This window comes from Sminthopsis crassicaudata, chromosome 2 (genome assembly GCF_048593235.1).
Source record: "Sminthopsis crassicaudata isolate SCR6 chromosome 2, ASM4859323v1, whole genome shotgun sequence".
Lineage (NCBI taxonomy): Eukaryota > Metazoa > Chordata > Mammalia > Dasyuromorphia > Dasyuridae > Sminthopsis > Sminthopsis crassicaudata.
This window is the reverse complement of record NC_133618.1, coordinates 625,878,554-625,901,251: the sequence shown is the minus strand read 5'-3', so window position 1 is coordinate 625,901,251 and position 22,698 is coordinate 625,878,554. Positions and strand designations below refer to the sequence as shown.

Sequence of the window (22,698 nt, the reverse complement as noted above, 5' to 3'; positions counted from 1 at the left end):
TACATATAAGACAAAGAGAGTAGACCCCCTTATCCAAGGAAAACAACCAACAAAAATATAGATTAGAACTTGCTGGGAATATGCAAGAGTCACCTGGATAAAGGTATAAACAGCATGCTGATGAAATCTATAGATGGTGCAATGCTGTGAGGGAGAGTTAGCTCAATGGATGATAGAATCACAAAAAATCTTCACAGACAAGAATATTGGGATGAAATTTAATAGGGACGAATGTAAAGAATTATATGTAGGTACAAAAAAGTCACATTTGTGTGTGCACAAGCATACAGCAAGGGAAGCTTGATCAGACAGTGGTTGCTCTGACAAAGACCTGGGACAACAGAGCAATGCAGGAGCCAAAACAACTCATGTGATGTTGGAAGGCATTAGAAGGAGCGAGACTTCCAGGAAAAGGGACTTTGCCCTTGGACACATATGCTATGCTAATAAGCACCACTGTTTGAGAAGAACATTAATAAACAGGAAAATCCAGAGGCACCAGGATGGTGAAGAGCACTGAACTCAGGACAAACAACCAGCAGCTGAGGTAACTAGGAAAAAGAAAAGAAAACTTCCGGAGACCCATGCTAACTGACTTTAAGTATGTGTAAGTGGAATTTAACTTCAGTTTGACCTGGAATTCAAGGGAAGTGGGGGAAGGTACAAAGAAATACTTTAGACTGAATGTCAGGAAACCTCTCTAATAATTAAAGCTGTCCAGAAGTAAAAGAAACTGCCTAGAAAATTGGTGTGATCTCTCTCCTAGGTGGCTATCAAGGAGTATGATAACCACTTGTCCACTTATTACGGTGGAAATTCCTTCTTCTATGTGGAAGATTGCCTGGTCTCTCGGGTCCCTTCCAGCTTCCATGGAATTCTCCGATTCTCCATTTATACAACCACCATTCCAGACTGGGTCCTGGTACCTCTCATCTAGTTTATTGTAACATAGCCTCCTAATTAGTCCCCTTGCCTCTAATCTCTCCATTTACACTGATCTCCATATTGCTGCCAAAAAATAATCTTTCTAAGGAAAATTTCCCTGTTCAGAAACTTGCAATGAGAACTTGCTAAGGATTAAAATATGGCATGTTGGGGATCTCCACATTTAGCTGCTTTTTCAGAACCAGCCACACAAAGCAAGTCCTCTCCTAGCACTTTCTTTCACAAATCAAGATTGTCTCCATGTCTTCAAAAATGTTTAACAACCGGCTCTCTGAAAAAAATGTACTCACAATAGATTTTTATGTTAACTCTATTATTAACATTTTCTCCATCTCTTTTTTAAATTGACAATCAACACAACAATAAATCTTTTCCTGTTTTGTGTTTTTTGCTTAGATGCTTGTTCAGGCTGACTCCACCAATAACTGGCTAATAAAGGAGACCTGTTGAGACCTTAGCTTAAAAAAGCCCAGTTATGAGGCAATTAGTTAGGTGTCATAGTGGATAGAGAACCAGCCCTGAAGTCATGAAGACCTGAGTTCAAACTCTTAACTAGCTTGTGACCCTGGACAAGTCACTTAACCCCAATTATCTCAGAAAAATAAAAAGAAAAAAAGAAAAAGCCCAGTCTCCCACTGCATCCAGAGCCTTCTGCAGCCCTAATCTATATCTTGCCACTGGACCCACATGGCTCCAGAGGAGAAAGTGAGGTTGGTGACTTTGCACTGCTCTCCCTAACTAAAATTCAGTTCATTTCATATCATTGATGAGATCTTCAACATTGGGTGTGGTTAGCAGAGGAACTGATAAAAACTAATTCCTGAGGTAGGCTGGGAGGAAGCACTGATAGAGATCAATTTAGATCCTAGGTCCCACCTTTTTGGGAGGTTCTCCAGTCAGAAATCCAAGTTATGTTAAATCCCTGTGGTTCATCAGGAGTCTTAAGCAACCTCACCTTGCCATGTCCTGTCAGAAATCCCAGTCATGTCCCTGAGGTTAAATTTTCCCTATGAAATCTACTTAGAGACCACACCTGGCTGCTGTCCTCTTTTGGATCAATCCACCACACACTCTGGCTCATGTGTCTTTCTCCTTATCCCACCCCATGCTATGTGGTATGTCTCCTAACCCCACCACGCTTTATGTCTCTCCCGACCCCACTCTTCCTCCTTACAGCTAACTCTTTTGGGGTGTTCTGTCCCTTTTAGGATTTAGCTTACCAGCTAAGGGCAAATTACAACCTCATGGGGTGTTTCCTTTCTCCTGGTAAGTGACAAGTTCCATTTGAGAACTTGCTCTTTCCATCATGAATTATTAAAATACCTTTCTATGCTTTCCCACTCTATTTTATATTTACCATTCTTGATGTCTATTGTATCCCTTCATTTTGTCGGTAACTCTTCCCCCAAATCTACCTTTTGCCAAAGAGAATGACCATTGTGAATTCTTTTCAGAACCCCAAATTTTGGTGCCTGCCATCATCTGGTGTCTACACCAGCTATATCATCATAGCATGGTTTCCCTGATGTCGTGGTCATTTAGAGAATGAAGGACAAACAACAATCTCTGTGAGTAAGAATGGGAGCTGTCCCACTGGAGACCCAACTGGAACTGGCCAATTGGGCAACACAACTCCTTTTTCTTTTCTTTCTTCTTTCCTTTTCCTTCTCTCTCTCCACATAAGATATCACTTTCCTGTGGTGCTTTGCCCAAATGAATGTAAATTTGATCACTGAAACCTTGTAAGATATCTTAGGTTCACGGGCAAGAAACATGTCTTAAACTCAAATTGCTCTAGCCAACAATAAGTCCTAGACTAAGCAACTCTTGGTCATTTTTGGACCCCAATTGTCTCAAAATGAATATAAATAGCAATTGTTTCTGTTTTCCAGAAAACCTGGGGGTCTTCCCCTCCCAGATTGATTTTTTTGTTTTTGATTTCTGTCTTGTCACTCCTGTGAGGATCATGACTTTGTACAGCTCTGCCTCACTTAATTTCAATTTTCATAAAAGACATCATGTGATGTCAATAGTCCTTTTGAAAAACAAAGAATTAGACTTAAAGGGTGAAACTATAAACAAATCAGAAGATAGGAAGTCTACCCTCAGATCTATAAAGAAGAGAGGAATTTATGGTCAAAGAAGAACTAGAGAACATTATGAAATACAAAATAGTTAATTATTATTAAATTAAATTAAAAAGGTTTTGCACCAAAACTATAACAACAGCAAACAAACAATGCAGCCAAGATTAGAAGGGAAGCAGAAAGCTAGGAGAAAAAATTGTATAGCCAGTGTTTCTGATAAAGGCCTCATTTCTAAAATGTATAGAGAATTGATTCAAATTGATGAGAATACAAACCATTTCCCAATTGATAAATCATCAAAGGATAGGAACAGACAATTTTCAGATGAAGATATTAAAGTCATTTCTAATCATATGAAAAAATGCTCTATTGATTAGAGAAATGCAAATTAAAACAATTCTGAGGTACCATTTCATACTTCTCAGATTGGCTAAGATGACAGAAATAGATAATGGTAAGTGTTGGAGGGGATGTGGGAAAACTGGAACATTAATGCATTGTTGGTGGAGTTGTGGAGTGATCCAACCATTCTGGAGAGCAATTTGGTAAGTTCCTACATATAAACCTTAATATAATCTTACCTAGAACATTGACAGGTCACAGAGCCAGTATATCTTAGACATGAGACTTGAACCCAGAGAATAAAGGATGTATCACTATTAGATATGGTCCTTACTAATCTTCTAGGGAGAGAAACAAGAATCATCATTACATTTATCTATTCATAATTGCAAGGCACTTGAGACCTGGCTTTAGTGAAGGGCCATAGATAGAGCACTGGGGCAAGATTTACTAAGATGTCATACCCCAATCACATCATTTCCTTTGTATAGCATTCCTAGCCTGGTGTGGCAGGGAAATATGGCAGACCCAGTGCATCTGGATTTCAGGAACACATCTGACAAAATCTATTAGATTTACAATAAATATAGCCTCAGGGTTTATGGAGCAGACTACAAGTTTTGTAGATATCCAAGAGGAAGGGAGCTCAGTGAAAGATAGTGCAGTCAGAGGCAGATTGATAGAGGAGGAGGGATTTAACTGAGGCCTTGAGCACTGGATAGAATGAACTTAGAAGAGGAGAAAATGACAGCATTCCATTCAAAAACAAGGCAGGAGCTTACAAAAGTGGACTTGACTGTGTTCTGGATGAGGCAGAGAGGAAATCATGCTGTCAGAGGGTAGTTGAGAATTAAAAGGAAATAAACTGGAAAGGGCAGAGTAGAGCTAGACTTTACAGGGCCTAGAAAGACAGGCAGAGGATTTTATGTTTAGACTTCAAAGGAAAGTTAGAGAAGCTTGCTGAGCAGAGTACTGTCCTGATGAAAGATGAGGTGTAAGATGAATCTGGTAGGTAAGATTGATTGGAGGGCATAGAAAGTGAAGGTAAGGGGAATGGGTAGGAGGCTATTGAGATCATCCAGGTACAAGTAGAAGTAGGAAAACTAATAGAATGCATCGTTTAAGTTTGTTCCTGCAAAGCTGCATAATAAGGTAGGGACTCAGAAGATGCCCTGATGCCTTCCCTGTATTACCTCTTAACCTTATTCCTAGGTTTATTTGCCAGCCAATCAGGGAGCATTATGGGAGTTGATGGCAGCCTTGTTGCCCTACCCTCCACACAGCTGCTGTGGGATTAAGGTGGGTAGAGTCCCTATCAAGACTTTTGTGGAAAGAGACTATCAGAGATTTAAAAGAAGTTAAAAGGATTTTCAGACTCCAAGCCTTGTGGTTAGTTTGTTCAGGAAGGTTGGGCTGGTGCCAGGGGTAAAAAGCAATCAAAAGAATAGACTGTATTCACCTGGAGCATTCTGTTGGCTTTTGTTGGAAGTTTGTTAATAGTTAATTAATCTAATAGCTAATTAATCAATAAAAATTTATTAAGTACCTATTATATGTCAGACACTGTGCTAAGTTTTGAGAATACAATAAGAACCAAAAGGCAATCTCCATTCTCAGAGAGGTTACAGTCTAATGAGGGAAACAACCTGCAAAGAAAAATATACAAAGAAGTATATACACAGGATAAATTGGAGATGGTTAACAAAGGAAAAGCACTAAACTTTAGGGGGATTAGGGAAAGTTTTTCAATAAAAGATGGGATTTTGTTTAGGATGTAAAGGAAGAGAGGAAAGTCAGTAGTCAGAGCAGAAGGGGGAGAACATTCCAGGCACAGAAAACAAAAAACGTTCACAGAGCATCTTGTTTGTGTAACAACCAGAAAGTCAATGTTACGGGATGAAAGCATATGTGTTGCTACTGAGTCTGTATCCCAAAGAGGGATAAAAAAGGGAAAAGGACCTACATGTGTGAAGTCCCTGGAGACCTCAGAATCAGCTGGAGTCAAGATAAGCAAAAGTCCTTAGTCTTCAGGGGTAGAAGTAAAGGGGATGGACAAAACTGCCACAAGCTCTCCACTGACCTCCCTTCTCCTCCTCCTCCTCCAAAGTGACTCTGGCTTGTCTTACTTCACCCCCAATCCCTCCTACGATTATGTATATACACCAAAAGATGGAGCCAGCACAGAATAGTGAGAAGGGCCATTTTTCCAAGCATATGCTAATAGAGTATTGTCCAATAAGTAATTAGCCTTAAGTGCTCAGTTGTCTGATTTCAGTGCACCAACTCAGAGCTTCAGCCCTTTACATCTCCTGCTTTCTTTTGTTTTAGAGCACAGGTGGTCACGCCATCCCTGACTTCTCAGGGAGGTAAGAACCCCAAAAAGGAGGTGATTACACCTCCCCTGACTTCTTAGGAAGAGAGATAAAAAACACCAAAAGGAAGTGGGCAGTCAAGCCAGATATTGCTAGCACGTTTCTGGGCTGAAGGGTCTTATTAGAAACAGGTATGCACAAACCCATCAGCATGAGAGGTATTACACAAGCACATAGTAATAAAGCATAGGGTAGAAGTGATGACTCTCCCCACAGCCAGTGCAGACTCAATGTGGTGTAACAAACAGGAATTGTACATGCAAGTAGTGATATAACAAACAATATAAATAAACATGGTCTTGTAAAAGATTTCCAGAAGTCCTAGAAGGAGAGTATGTAAATAATAATCACACATATACCTCCTTCATACATGTGCAAAAATGTTTGTGGCAGCCCTTTTTGTAGTGGCAAGAAACTGGAAACTGATAGGATCCCCATCATTTGGGGAATGGCTGAATAAGTTATGGTATATGACTATATATTCTATATGGCATATGAAATATTACTGTTCTATAAGAAATGATGAGCAGGATGATTTCAGAAAAGCCTGGGAAGACTTACATGAACTGAAGCTGAGTGAAGTGAGCAGAACCAGGTGAACATTGCACATAGTAACAACCAAATAATACTGCAATTATAGACTGGCCCAAACCTTGATGTACTCTTAGCAATGGTCCTCAAACTTTTAAAATAGGGGGCCAGTTCACTGTCCCTCAGACTGTGGGAGGGCCGAACTATAGTAAAAACAAAAGCTCACACTCTGTCTCCGCCCCTCAGCCCATTTGCCATAACTCGGCTGGCTGCATAAACGTCCTCAGCAGCCACATTTGGCCTGCAGGATATAGTTTGAGAACCCCTGACCTACAGTGATCAAATGGTTGAACTAAATTGGTAACCCAGATCAACAATGTGAACATATTTAGAGTTGGCGTGTTGAAGGAATGAGTCTCTCCTACATAGTTCCAGAGGACAAAGCTGAAATCAAAGTATGCAACTTATAGATATCCAATACATAAGAAAATTTGATAGCATATTTTTTTTCTTTGGAGCAGATCTATGACTTCTTGGATACAGAGGGGGAGAAAACTCCTTTTGCCAATGCTTATAAAATAAGCTTTTCAACAAATAGTCTCAGAGAGTTGTCTGGTTGTTAGGTGGCACCATAGTGTACTCCACAACTCTGCTATCACCTATACCACGCTGGCCTTTTGATATTCATTATATTAGTCCTAAAAATGGCCTAGGAGGGTCAGGAATTACATACCTGTAGAAGAGTTCATTAGGAAGCCAGACAATAATATGTCAGGGATGTTATAGAGATCATTCCTGAATAAGGTTAGAAGTTAAACTAGGGGATATCCCAGGATTCCTTCCAACTCTAGCTATGAATCTACCATTATGCTAAATAGGAAGAAGAAAAAGTCAAAAAGGACTCCAAGGATTCAACTATGGAAAAGAATGACAGCACCATCAATAGGAAAAAATGTGAAGTACATAGGAGGGATAAGGAAAACAATTTTCCAAAGGTGTATCTGAGAGGAAAAAAAGATATTAAGTTCAATTTTTTTTAATATGTAAAGTTTGAGATGATTGTGGAATATCCAGGTGGACATGCCTAAAGATATTTGGAAATAGAAAATTATAATACAAACGATGTAGATTTGGGATTTATTAGGATTGAGATCAAAGAACAGGATAGAATTATTAGATAGAGATTATAGCAAAAGCCACAAATGGTAAATGAGTTTCAGAGAGAGTGATTCCTATGTAAGAGAAAACTAAAAGGCATAGGAAGGAATATTGGTATACTCTGCCCAACACTGAAGCTGCTTGTAAACTTGTCCTTTCCTTTACCTCTGGGTATGTACTTGACAAACCACACTCTTGGCCCATTGGTCCATTGGTGTTTACCTGTTGGAAACTTCCCAAACTTGCAAAAAAAAAAAAAAAAAAGACAAAGAAATCATATACTTACTTGGCCCTGGTTAATTCCCTCACTATCAATACAGCCCAGTTAAACTGGAAGGATAATGATACCTAGGATAATAATAGGAAAACTGGGAAATGAATGAAGAAATAAATGGATTTCCCAAATAATTGTAAAGGGGCTTAAATTCCCGAAGCTTTCTTCAGGTCTAACGCAGACCTTCCTAAAAAAAGTTTCAAAAAAAAAGAGAAAAAGAAAAAAAAAAAAAAACAATTTAAAAGGTGTGTGTTTAGGTAGAAGCATGAAACACTATTAAGAACATGTTGTTCTGTGAATGACTTAGCTATTCTCAGTAGCACAATGATCTAAAAATACTAAAAGACTTATGATGAAAAATGTTCTCTGTCTCCCGAAGAAGATGGAATCTGGATGCAAATTAAAGTGTTCTTTTCTTTACTTTATTTTTCTTGAGGTTTTTTTGGAAGGGAGGTTTATTTTTTTTTTTACAATGTGACCAACATGGAAATATGTTTTGCATGACTGAACATGTATAACCTATTTCAAATTGCTTGCCTTCTCAAGGTGAGGGAGGCAGGGAGGGAAGGAAAGGATAAGAAAAAATTTAGAACTTAAAATTTTTAAAAATGAATGTTAAAAGTTGTTTTCACACATAATGAAATATTTCCAAAAAAAATAAGCATATTATTTTTGTGTCAGATTTGTTGACTCTTCCTGATTCTATTTAGGGTTTTCTTAGCAAAGATATTGGAATGGTTAGTTAATCATTTCCTTCTTCAGCTCATTTTACAAATGATGATCTGAGAAAAATGGCATTAGTGACTTGGGCAGAGTCACACAGCTAGTAAGTGAATGAGCTTGGATTTGAACTCAAAGATGAGTCTCCCTGATTTCAGGCTCAGCAGTCTGTGCACCACCTACTAATCCATTAAAAGCATACATGTTTATTAAAAGCAATTATTATTATTTTTATTATCTTCATATAGTATTGTTGTTGAAGTGTATAGTGATCTTCTGGTTCTGCTCATTTCACTCAGCATCAGTTCATATAAGTCTCTCCAAACCTCTCTGTATTCCTCCTGTTGGTCATTTCTTACAGAACAATAATATTCCATAACATTTATATACCATAATTTACTCAGCCATTCTCCAATTGATGGGCATCCACTCAGTTTCCAGTTTCTGGCCACTACAAAGAGGGCTGCCACAAATATTTTTGCACATACAGGTCCCTTTCCCTTCTTTAAAATCTCTTTGGGATATAAGCCCAGTAGTAACACTGATGGATCAAAGTTTGATAACTTTTTGAGTGTACTTCCAAATATAAGCATGTCCTTTCATTTGCTTCCCCAGTGCCATAAGGAATCAGTCTTAAAACAATTAATGGGCCATTATATTTTACAATTCCACATGAAGTAGTAAAAATCCAGTGGTTCCCAAATACAAAGTTATCTAGATTAGACAAAGAAGAGTTTACAAAGTTTACCAAGAACGAATGCTAGGTTAATATTCAACAAGAGCCTATCTTGGTGATTGAAAGAACTTGATCCAACAGTGACTTTAGTTTGCATCTTTATTTCTGCAGATATATGCTATTCAAAGGACTTCTCCCTTCTTCTCTTCTTATATGTATTTGCTCTGCTTCTTGCCACTTTGTAAAACCCTCCTTCTCCTTCTGCCAAACTTGTGGGAAGGAAGGAAGGAATAGCTCCCCAGCTTTCCAGTTGACCCCACCTAGAAAGCCTACAAACTAAAGAAAAGAAAAAAGCCAAAAGGTAGGGGAGGCCATCTGATGGAAGTCAGAAAGCAACCTCAAACCTGGCTGATCTCCAGACTCTGGAGAGAAGTTTCAAGAGTGAGAAGAAAGAACCACAAGGGCAGAAGTAGCCCTTCTCTGTACCTGGGACCACTCTATTAGTAAGGAACAGGCAATAGCAAAGAGGAATTGGAAGGTTATATATACAATAGGTTCTCTGATGAGCCAGCTACACTCAGAGCCAGAGAGTAGGATTGGAAGTCCCAGGTAGAGACAAAACATGGATCAAGGATAAGCAGCCAAAGGAAACATCATTGTCCTGAATGTAAATTTTCCCAGTGAATAGACAGCACCTCTCCCAAAAAGGCCATGCATAAAACAACACTGGGAATATTGTTATCTACTTTACAGGGCTGCTGGGAGAATCAAAAGAGGTATGAGAAATCAGGTGCTTACAACTCTTAAGCAATGTATAAATATAAAAGAACATATTAATGATAATGTTGTTACAAAAATAAACTCTGAAGGGATATGTAAATATGTTATTTCCCATGTCCAGATGTCACTGACTGAGCTGAGAGTTGCTACATACTCTCATTAAAGATTAAATAGAGGGAGGGGTTTATTTCAGGAAAGCCTCAGAATCCCAACATCTCATCATTGGAAAGAATCTCAGAAGGAATCTAATCCAACGGGTAATTGAGTAAGAACCACTCAAGTGCCTCAGCCCAGAGTCAGTATGTCCAAGATAGAACCCATTATTTTTTCCCTTAGACTCACTCCATTGCACTCTCTTGTTTCTGTAGATGTACCATAATTCTCATCACCCAGTTAGAGTCATCCTTGAATTTTCCCCCCTCTTCTTATTCTCCATATTTAGTCAGTTGCAAAGTCTTATACATTTTATCTTTACATCATCTCATACAGCTAGCTTCCCAAGCAAGAGAGGATTTGTTGTCATTCAGTCATTTTCAACTATCTCTGACTCTTCATGATGTTATTTGATATTTTCTTAGAATGGTTTTCCATTTCCTTCTCCAGCTCGTTTTACAGATGAGGAAACTGAGATAAACAGAGCTAAGAGACTTGGCCAGGGTTACATGGTATCTGAGGCCAGATTTGAACTCATGAAGATGAGTCTTCCTGACTCAGGTCCATCATACTGTGATGTTTAAAAAGTTCAAGAGATATAGTTTCTGGGTAAGTCATTTATCAACAATAGTAGCATTTTATTTGTAAAAGGGTCAATGATACTCTGAATACCAAAGCGTAATCATGGAGATAAACTCCTAGTTTATATGTCCTTAGAGGAGTGGGTGTTTTTTAGGGTGACAATCAACTCTGATTAGTTGACAATTAGGGAAAGAAAGAATACTATAATGAGAGGTGGGGTTATATTCCAATGAGGTTCCTGAGGTACATGTTATTGAGCACCCAAATCGTGGTCAAAGACATACCAATTTCCACTTGTCTGACAAAAGGAGGTTCACATTTTCCCAGACTTGAGAGGCAGTCCATCCATGCAATTAAACTTAGAATTTCTTTACTGTCTTTGATTAGATTTTAGCCTGGGCAAGTAAATCTTGTCCAAGATTCCCACACTGATTGATTTCTAGATGAAAAAATAAAAAATGCAAAAAACCTTGGTCCTATTACAATAATTAATTATTAAATGTAAGAAAGAAATAATTCTTTCAACTATTCACTCTGCCACCTAACTGCCCCAGAGAGATTAGATACATTATATAGTAATTAACATTTTGGGGAACTCCAATGGCTATCAGTATCCTAAAAGAAATATTTTTAAAGAAATCTTATTACATGATTCTAATATGTTCATGTAAACTTCCTGAGGGCAGGGATTATTTCATTTTCATCTTTGGATTCCTAGTATTTAGTAGGATACTTGATGCACAAAAGGTGTTTAATAAATGCTTAGATTAATTGATGGATGATGAGGTCGGGATACAAATTCCTAATTCAAAATAAACATGCGACAAAATCACAATGACCATTTTCTTTGGCAAAAGATAGATTTATTTAGTGGAATAGGTTACAGAAAAAATGAAGGCATATATAATAGACATCAGAAATGGTAAATATAAAATAGCGTGAGAGAGCACATGAAAGACACTTTCCCCAGGGAAACTCACAATTAATCAGGAGAAAGGAAATACTTCCTGAGGTGGGAGTAAGCCTTGACTGGCAGGTTAGATCCATAGAGGAGTTTAACAGACTAACCAGAGCTAGCTAGAGTAAAGAAGAAAGATGCCATTAGAGGAAGACACTATGGGAAGGGAGGGACAGAAGAAGGGAAAGAGGAAAGGAGAAAGAGAAGAGCAGAAGGAGGGAGGGAAGAAAGGAAGGAAGGAGAGAAGAGAGAGGGAAGGGGAGACAGAGAAAGGGACAGACAGAGACAGAGACAGAGACATACACTGGGAAAGAGACAGAAAGAAACAGAGAGACAGAGAAAGGAAGGGAGAAAAAGGGAAGAAAGAGAGAGGAAGAGAAAGAGGTTACTCTCTATAAGTGTAACCTCATAGTGGGTTTTGTCCTGAAAAGAATCTAGCAAAGATCTTTATCATAACCAGATCTTTCATAGGGGAAATACAGATTTAGGGAGTTTCTCAGGGAAGCCAAAGAAGTAAAGGCAGATGTCTGAGAATCAAAGAGCCAGATAGAATGCACCTGGAAGACCAGGTCCCACACCTGTGTAAAGCTATGCTCATCAGTATCTCAAAGTTTGTTTAAAGATGCACAGAGGTGCATCCCAATCACGCTATACAAGCCGGATAGTCTGGGAATTTAATTATATCTGATAATAGCTGGTTGGATTTCTTCCTGACAAGGGAAGAGATTAAGCCCACATCACTAAGACTAGGGAATATTCCCAGCTGGGTGGCAACAGGAAAGGTACAGCTACCAGGAAGACAGCCAGTGAATCACTGTTTTTCTGTCTGATGATTTACTTAGTCTGATGATTTACTTAGGGTGGGAAGAAATAAGGTTTGTACAAAAGTGTTTTGTTCAAAATAAGGAATAAATCAGACACTTAAATAGGGCCCAGGAATCATTGTTTATCTAGTGATTTTACAGCCGTTTGACCAGCAAATGTGTACCAAGGATTCAGTGCAGCTGTGGCAAAGAGCTGTGTAACTACCAAATTCCAGGGAAGTTGAGCTGCCTGAGGTGACAATACTGTGGCCCAATGACTTTAGCCTCAGAAAACAAAGGTCATGGTTATTTTCTGACAAAGTAGAGGGAATTACAGTAAGTCTTTGATGGCAAGAGTTTTTGTTCCTGTCAATTCTCACTAATCCTAGATCCCCAGAGTACTCTTTTGGCTGGAAAGGTCCAGAGAGAAAAGACATATGGTTCCTTTAACCTTATTGTCATTCTCAGTTTCCTCTTCAACTTTTATTTTGTGCAATCTATCAACCAGCATTTATTAAGCACTGATTGTGAGCTAAGCAATAGACCTTAGACATTGACGGTACAAATAAGCACATAAGCAAAACTGTCCTTGTCCTCAAATAGTTTACACTCTATCAAGGGGGACAAAAGGCAAACAAAAATATATGTAAAAATAAATACAGAACTATGGAGAGTGAGAGGCAATAGTTGCTGTAGAGGTCAGAGAAGGTGGTGCTTAAACTGAGGATTAGAGGAAATCAAGAGGTTCTGGGAATTGGAGGGGAGAAGGTGCAATGGAGTCATGGGCCAGTGATAGGAGAAGTAGTACTGTATAAGAAAACTCCAAGAGTTTCAACAAATTCAATTCAGAAAGTATCTGTTATAAGCTTACCTTGTTCAAGGTCCATTCTAGCTGCTAGTGATACAAAGAAAAAGCTAACATGATCTGGTGCTTGTACTGAATTAGACAGATATGGGGTTATATAAATAGTTAATACATAGATAACTTGGTGAGGAAGAGAAAATTAACAATTTAGGGGATTAAAGGAAAGGCCTTCTTGAAGTGACATTCAAGATGAAGGATTCTAAGAGGAGCAAATCAGGAGGAAAAGCCCCATTAGAGTGTGGTGAAATAGAGGAGTAACATTTATCTGTAAAATTCATTTGATGCCAAAGGTAAATTGGAGAATAATATAAAAAGCCAAAGTTGCTATCTTTGCTGCCTCCATTTTCTTACAGAGGCAGAGAGAGAAAAGGAGGAAAAGTGAGAAATAGATTGGGAGATTAGAGAGAGAAAAAAACAGAAAGAGAAATGGAGAGAAATAAAATGAAAGACAGAAAACAGAGAGAGAGAGAGAGAGAGAGAGAGAGAGAGAGAGAGAGAGAGAGACAGAGAGAGAGAGAGACAGAGAGAGAGAGAGAGAGAGACAGAGAGAGAGAGAGAGAGAGAGAGAGAGAGAGAGAGAGAGAGAGAGAGAGAGAGAGAGAGAGAGAGGCAAAGAGAGAAATCTGCTCTGCCCACTAAGATCAGTTTCCTTTTAGGAGACCTTCATCACTGGATCCAACAACCTGTGACTGGCTGGGTGTAAAACAACTTGCTCTTTTAATACATAACTCCAAGGGATATGATGGATTCTCTTCAATCACAAAAATATTTTCATCCAATAACACAAAGCCCTTTAATTGGTTTGATTTTGATTGAGGAGATAGTATTATCTTCTGCAATTAATTGGGGTGAGCATGTACCTCTACCTTCTGCCTCTTTCCTCCTGTTGGTCATTTCTTACAGAACAATAATATTCCATAACATTCATATACCATAATTTATCCAACCATTCTCCAGTTGATGGGCATCCATTCATTTTCCAGTTTCTAGCCACTAGAAAAAGGGCTGCCACAAACATTTTGGCACATAGAGGTCCCTTTCCCTTCTTTAGTATTTCCTTGGGTGGTAAATGTCTTGACATGCACACAAGTTTGGTGTAGGAAGAGACCAAATTCAATAATAAGCAGAGTTGGAAGAGGGGAATAAGAGGGGAAGTCTACTTAACCCCCTATTTCCCTCAGTTCCTCATTTGTAAATGGGAACATACTGGAGAAGAAAATGGCAAACTAATCTGCTATCTTTGCCAAGAATACCCCATGTACCCATAATGAGTCAGACACCACAATTAAACAACCAAACAAAAACAACATGAAGGAATAATCATAAATAAAACAAACTTCCAGATCATAATGTAGAAGGAAGAGGGAAAGAGAAAGTCATTAGAAAGTCAAAGGAGATACCTTAGATTGTCTCTTAGACACCTGGGAAATGGCTAAGGAAATTGCAATTTATGCATGTAAGGGACTATTACTGTGTAATAAGAAGTTACAAAAGAGACCACTTCAGAGAATCTTGGGTAGTTCAAGCTGATACAAAATGAAGTAAAAAGAACCAGGAGAATAAGTTATAAAAGATTAGCAACATTGTCAAAAAAAGGTAACTGAAAGTCTGGAGAAGTTTGCTCCAATATATAACTAGCCAAATCTTCAAAGGACCTAGCTTAAAGCACATTACCCATTAACTGATGAAGAGGTGATGGACACAAGATGCAAAGGCATACATTTTTGGACTGTATATTATCATTTTGTTTGACAATGCTAATTTGTTAGATTTTTTTCTTCCCTTCTTTTAGCTAATAGGGCAGAAAATTTGAAAGAAGGGAAGTTGACAATAGTGACTATCCTGCAATATACATATATATATAATATATAGAACCATCATAACACTTTTATAAAAACAGAAAAGAAGTTCAGAAGAAAACACAGAGAAGCAAGACAGTTTTTAAAGTAGGATATATTATAACATTTCCACTTTTTCTGTTAATGTTTGCTTGAATTTTTGTTTTTTTCTTCTCAGGTTATTTTTACCTTCTTTCTAAATCCAATCTTTCCTGTGCAATAAGATAACTGTATAAATATGTGTACATATATTGTATTTAAGATATACTTTAACATATTTAACATGTATGGGACTACCTGCCATCTAGGGGAGAAAGTGGGGGGAAGGAGGGGAAAAGTTGGAACAGAAGATTTTGCAAGGGTCAATGTTGAAAAATTACCCATGCATATGTTTTGTATATAAAAATATATAATAAAAAATAAATTAAAAAAAAAGTAGAATATGTTACATACACTTAAAAAAAACAAAAAACAAGCTACATGAAATAGAAATTCACAGCTTCATATAGCATCTTTTTTTTCCCATGTTCTGCCCCAGATATAGAAATACTCTCTCTGTCTTTTTTGGTATTTTATATTAGAATATAAAAATAAAATTTCAGATTTAAAAAGAAATCCCTTCAGTACCATTGAAGCATTAGAACCATCCAGCTGTTATCACTCATTCTCCCTATATCTCCTTTTCCAGGCATATTACTTTGAATATTGTCTTTTACAATCTTCCCTACATGCAAATCATGCTTGTTTTATGTTGTCATACCATGCCAGCGTGGGCCCCCATTCATCTTTTCAGCTCCATTTGAATGACCTACAATTTTGATTTTTTAGATAATTCAGTGCCCTACTATTGGTGCCACATTCATTACCTCATCATTAGTGTTTTTTTAAAGTTGCCTTTGCATAACGAATTTCTATTGAATGAAAGAATGAATGAATCACTGATTAATCAAGAGAGTGGTTGCCAAATGAAAATAATTATAATTATAACCTAATGAGGACCAATTAAAAACGCTATTGATTCATAAAAGAATGAGAACACTGTGGGATGGGTTAGTTTGGGAAAGCTTGGTAGAGTGTTTGTTGTTCAGTTAATTCAATCATGTCAGAGCCTTCATGGCCCTATGTGAGGTTTTCTTGGCGAAGATACTGGAGGGGTTTGCCATTTCCTTCTCCAGTTCACTTTACAGATGAGGAAACTGAGGCAAGCAGGGTGAAGTGGTTTGCCTGGGAAATGTCGGAGACCAAATTTGAATTTTGGGACTGCAGGCATAATGGCACCACCTAGTGGCCTTTACTCTTCATAAAGTAAGAAATACTTCAGGTATTAAATACAGGGAGAACTTGGATACCACAGGGAAAAAAAGGGGGGGCAGGGGAGTATTGAAAGAGAAAATTACAAATGATGTTCAGAACACAGTGAAGAGATGGGTCTGCTGTATATGCCAAAATGTTTGTGGCAGCTCTTTTTGTTGTAGCTAGAAACTGGAAGTTGAATGGATGCCCATCAATTGGAGAATGGTTGGGTAAATTGTGGTATATGAAGGTTATGTAATACTATTGTTCTGTAAGAAATGACCAGCAGGAGGAATACAGAGAGGCCTGGAGAGACTTACATCAACTGATGCTGAGTGAAATGAATAGAACCAGAAGATCGCTGTACACTTCAATGTTGTATGAAGATATATTCTGATGGAAGTGGATATCTCCAACATAAAGAAGATCCAACTCACTTCCAGTTGATCAATGATGGACAGAAATAACTACACCCAGAGAAGGAACACTGGGAAGTGAATGTAAATTGTTAGCACTACTGTCTATCTACCCAGGTTACTTATACCTTCGGAATCTAATACTTAATGTGCAACAAGAAAATGGTATTTACACACATATATTGTATCTAGATTATATTGTAACACATGTAAAATGTATGGGATTGCCTGTCATCGGGGGGAGGGAATAGAGGGAGGGAGGGGATAATTTGGAAAAATGAATACAAGGGATAATGTTTAAAAAATTACTCATGCATATATACTGTCAAAAATTATAAATAAAAAATTTTAAAAATGAATATGCATATATACAGGAAACCAATTATATTTAAATAATCAATACATATATGTGTATACACACATGTGTGTCTAATGGTAGTCATCTCTAGATCTAGAAGGGGAGGGAAGAAAAAATGGAAAGCAAAAGAAATGAACATGATAACTTTATTATATATTTTAAAAGAATGGCAAATTGCACATAATAGATTTGCAGTTTCATGTGAAATCATTTTTTATTATGTTATGTTATGAAATACTTGTTTTATTCCATAAATTAAAACTAAAATAAATTTAATTTTAAAAAAAGAGATGGGTCTGGAGAAGAGGGTTGGTATGGGTAAGTGAAAGAAGATAAGCTATTCCTGGTCCTCACAGCCAACAGTGTTAACTCCTACTGTTGAACGCTTAGAACATGATTTGTGCCTTCCACAGCACACACACACACACACACACACACACACACACACACACACACACACATACACATATAGTTGTAACATGATTGACTTTGGACCCACTGGCTCAAGACCAGGCCTTTCACAATTTAAGTTCTCTTATACCCTGAGGGGAGGGGGAATCCTCAAGCTCCCATCAGTTGTGTTCCTCCCATCTGCTGGGGTCCAATGACTGGAATCTTAGTTCCATCACATAGCTTTTACAGGAGCATTTACTATAGAGAAAGAGGAGAGAGAAGGGTCCTTCCCCTTAATGCATCGTTTCACCAATTCTGAATAATGGAGTTACCTCGTTTCTTCCTGTGGAAATACAGTAAAGAGCTTGGTCATTCTGAAAAGTTTTCTGGCAATGCAAAAAAGCTGTCCTCAAGCACAATGGAAGACTAACTTAGAATGTCTCCAGTTCTGCCATCTCCCAAAGGCAGCTCCCTCTCATCTTCAATGTGAATGATTCCATTTTTTGTTTTCTCAATATATAGGAGTTCCCCATAATCGATATAAGTTTATGTCTTATTTATGTAGATTTTAATTTTCTTGAGGTAGGATTGATCTTCATTACCCCACCAGTGCTTAATAGTTATTTGTTCAATTAAATAGAGAAATAACAATAATAGCTATCATTTATATCACTTTCTTTGTGCTAGGTACTGTCCTAAGGATTTTGCAAATATTCCATTTGATCCTCACATCTCTTCAAGAGAGTTGCTGTTGTTATCCCCATTATACAGTTTAAGAAACTGAGGCAAACAGGTTAAGTGACTTTATCATTGATCTCTTCTTTCAAATTTTTCCCATCTTCTGATACTCATGGAAATCTGAGTTTCTTCAAAAAACATTGTGTCCCTGGACATCTATGTTAACTGTTCCTTCTCTCATGACCGTTGATACTCTGGGCCAAAAGAAAAAGCTGAAATAGTTTGTTTTTGTCCCCTGACATTTCTTTTGCCACTATTATTCACAAATTCTCTTTCTTTCAGGTTTACTCCTTTCATCTAAATCATCTGATCCATATTTCTGCTGTTGCTATCAACAAGCCCCATGTCACCTATATCTTCTTTCTCAAAGTTCTTTCCAACACAAGTTTTGTCTCCATACTTGAAGATCTCAATCTATGGAAAGATCTTAATTCATCAAACTCCATAGTTTCTATGCTAACAAGTTTCACTCTCTCAGTCACTTGTAGACATATCTTAGATCTCATCATCTGTAATTGCCATCTTCATGATTTTGAAATCTGAAATTCCTCTCTGAACATATTTCCCTAGCTTTCTTTCTCTCATCTTTCCATTCTTGTTCCTCCCTTAACAAATTTGACCTTACATTGTTTGATTATACAATTCAACTACACACTGCTTGACTCCGTAATTCTCTTGTCCTGCCATCATTCAACCCTGCATTATCTTGACTATTTACCTTTCCTCTCATATTTCTACAATGCTGAATGCCACTGGTCAAAGCCACACAATCATACTGAATTTGGCTACTACAGATTTGTGTTAGTTACTCAATTGGACTCTTACTAGTCCATGACCAAATTTTTATTCTTTTTTTCATTGACTTTCTAGTCCACGCCACTCTCCTCAGCAGTTCCAAACCTTCTTTTCTCAAGCCTTTCCAACAAATTATCTCTCAGGGTCTCAGGGTTCTCCTCTATAAAATGAAAAGGGGATTTGGCTAGATGATCTCTCAGGTTCTTTCCACACTTAAAGTCTATAAGAAAAGCCATCCTGCTAATTTAACATTTTGATACTATATTATCTATTCAAGGTGATGTCAAGTTCATCTTTTTGTGCAAATTATTGTCCATAATTCCATAAATTTGTTCAAATAGGCAGAATGCATGGAAAAACTTCCTAACAATTAGATAATTACAAATTTGGGCTTCCTTGAGAGGTAGTGGCTTCCCCCCTTATTCACTAGAAGTGCCTTCAAGCAGAGGCTGGAGGAACACTTATTTCAAATGTAGAGGGAAGAGTAAGAGAGGGAGGGATCTTACTGAGATGCAGGTTGAATCTGGTGACCTTTGAGCCCTATTCCAAGTATGAGATTCTAGGAAAACCTTATTCTAATGAAGGGCCCTTTGAACTCTGAAAATGTCTAACATTCTGCTCACTCTGTGGCCTTGCTCACACTCTTCCCTATGCCTAGAAGGGCTTTCTCTTACCCTTATTCTGCTGAACTCCTGTCAAAATTCTTTTAAACTCACCTCAAATACTCTTCCTTTCTCTGGCTGCCTGTGTTTCTATTCATTATATACTATTTTGCTTCATAACTCGTTGATGCTCTTATAATGTAATATTATGTGCACTTTAAATTTAAGTATAACACTGACTACTCTGACCCCCTACTACCTGAAAGTTACATCTCATTCATCCTCCAGATTTCTTTTTCTTTTTCTTTTTTTTTTTTTCATCCTTTAGTTTTCTCTGGAACCTTTAAGGGAATTGAACAGTGTCTAGGCTCCAGTTTTTCCCAGTGGTATTCTCCCAAATGAAAGCAGTGGTTTCCTATATCCCAGTTCCATTTAAGCACTAACAGATTTGCTTTTATAAAGAAATATTTACTTCAAATCTATGATAAAAAAAATTACAAGCTTACTCCCCCAATACATGGGGCTCCATACCACCCTAATCTCAGGGAAGAAAAAGGGGATTCAGTTTGTAGCTTAGCTTTGTTCTTGTAAAGCCTAATCCCACATTCTAAATCCAAATCACTAGTTTTGGCTCCGGTCCCAGGCCCCTAGTTTCTCAGGTTTTCTCCAAACCACACTTGCTAGCTAGCCATGAACGAACTATTGACTTTCACCAGGTCATCTGTTGCTTATACCTGAAATTGAGAAGAAAAATTGAAAAAGAACAAGACAAACAGCCCAGCAATAGGGTCTAAAAGGAGGAAGGGGGGAGCATATCCTTCCCCCATCATCATTCAAGTTCATGGTGTCTGTTCTGTGGATGAACTATGATCTCCATCTTCTGGACAGAGCAAGAAAACACACAGGAAAGAGAGACTAATTAATTGGGCCAATTTTGAAACCATTCTCTCATCCAAGTGGAAGGAAAATTCAGGGGCTTACATGTTGAACAATCTGGATGTGTGTAGATCAAGCTCCCCTTATGTTTATTCTACTAAACTATCAGTTCCGTAAGGGCAGAGACTTTTACATGAGAATGGCCCAAAGATCTGAAGAAATCTGAAGAGATCATCTAGCCCAGTTGTTTCAAATAAAGATCAGAGACTAAGAGTGATAAACCCATTTTCCCAACATCTAGATTACAAAATGGTCCAGGATTTCACACCACTGTGCCAGTTTGATTTCTCTAAACACATTTCCTCCTCTTTAGTATGGATACTTCATAAAATGCTTTGCACATGATAAATAGATATTCAATAAATGTTTGCTGAGTTATTCAAACCAGAAACATGAAAAGACTAACCATGTCCTGACAGTGAATTAGAAAAGAGAAAGAGCGAGGGAAATAAAAGCAATAAACAAACCTGGGGAAGGTCAAAGTCTCCTATGTAAACCCAGTCCTTAAACAGAGAACCAATGATGACAGGAACCCAAAACAGGAAAGCTCAATTCAATTTCTCAAAGCATTTATTGACATTCCCTTTGATCCAGCAGAGCCACTATTGGTGTTTATTCCAAAGAAATCATAAAAGAGGGGAAAGGACCCATATGTGCAAAAATGTTTGTGACAGCTTTTTTTGTAGTAGCAAAAAATCAGAAAAAAAGAGTAAAAGCCCATCAATTGAGGAATGGTTGAATATGTTATGGTATATGAAAATAATGGAATATTATTGGTCCATAAAAATGATAAACAGGATCATTTTAGAAAGGCCGAGAAAGATTTATATACACTGATGCTGAGTGAATCAAGCATAACCAGGAAAACAATGTAAATAGCAATAGCAAGATTGTGTGCTGATCAACTATGATAGACTTGGTTCTTCTCAGCTTAATTCCAGCAGTTCAGTGATTCAAAGCAATCCTAATAAATATCCAATGGAAAATGACATTCATATCCAGAAAGAGAACTGTGGAGACTAAAGATAAATCAACACATATTACATTCGCCTTTTTTTTTCTTCTGGTTTTTCTTTCCTCATGGCTTTCCCCTTTTGTTCTGCTTTTTCTCTCCCAACATGGAGATATGGAAATATGTAAAAAAAAAAAATTAAAAAATGAATCTGCATGGATAACCAAAGAAAAAAGAAAAAAAAACAGCTGGGGAAAATTAAAAATAACAAAGAAAAGTAATAAATAAATAAATCCCAAATAATCACAAACTAATTAATTAAAGCATTTATTGGGCTGGTGTTGTACCTTAAGCTCTATGCTAGGAGCTAATAAAAGAAAGATTGGGGGGTGGGGAACTTCCCCTGCTTCTTCCCAAAGAAGAGCTTACATTATACTGGGAGCTTCAATAGATACACAGATAACTAAATATAAAATATGTATTGAGGAAACACAAAGTAATTAGGAGAAGAGCAATTAAACTTCTTTTAACAGGGAGCACTTAAGTTGAGCCTCCAAGAAAGCTAGGGATTTAAAAAATATTCCAGGCATGGGGTACAGCCTTGGGCAATGGTGCAGAGAAGGAATTATCCAGTAGGATGGTTTGGCTGGAGTATTTGTAGTATGAGAAGGATTAATGTAAAATCAATCTCCAATAAATTAAGTTTGGGTTTTTGGCAAGGGCCAAGACAATTGTTGCCAAAAGAGTTGTTGATTGATACAACTCAATCTCCTAGGTGGCACAATGGATAGAATGCCAGCCTTAGAATCAGGAAGACCTGAGTTCAAATCCAACCCTAAACACTTAACTGGCTGTGTGACTTAGCCTCTTAGCTGTAAAATGGGGATGAGAAGGCACCTAGGTGGCTCACTGGCCAGAGCCCTAGACCTGGAGTCAGGAAGACCTAAATTCAAAAGAGGCTTTTATCTTTGCTGAGAAGCTAGAGTGGTCCATCAGGTCATTTACACATATAGCTAATTGCCCCTCCTGGGTAGTAAGCCATTCAGTCACGGGTACCCTCCTCATTCATCTTTGGCTCTTGGGTACTAAGCATAGAGCCTCCCACACAGCCGATGCCTAATTAACTTTTTG

General features: G+C 37.8%; 1 long non-coding RNA gene across 1 annotated transcript; it reads left to right on the top strand.

Moving 5' to 3' along the window:
- Positions 1–498: 498 nt before the first annotated feature.
- Positions 499–16,416, top strand: LOC141553801 (uncharacterized). Its single transcript, XR_012485647.1, has 4 exons — positions 499–607; positions 2,400–2,513; positions 10,489–10,647; positions 13,903–16,416. It is a non-coding gene; the product is annotated as an uncharacterized LOC141553801 (long non-coding RNA).
- Positions 16,417–22,698: the final 6,282 nt, after the last annotated feature.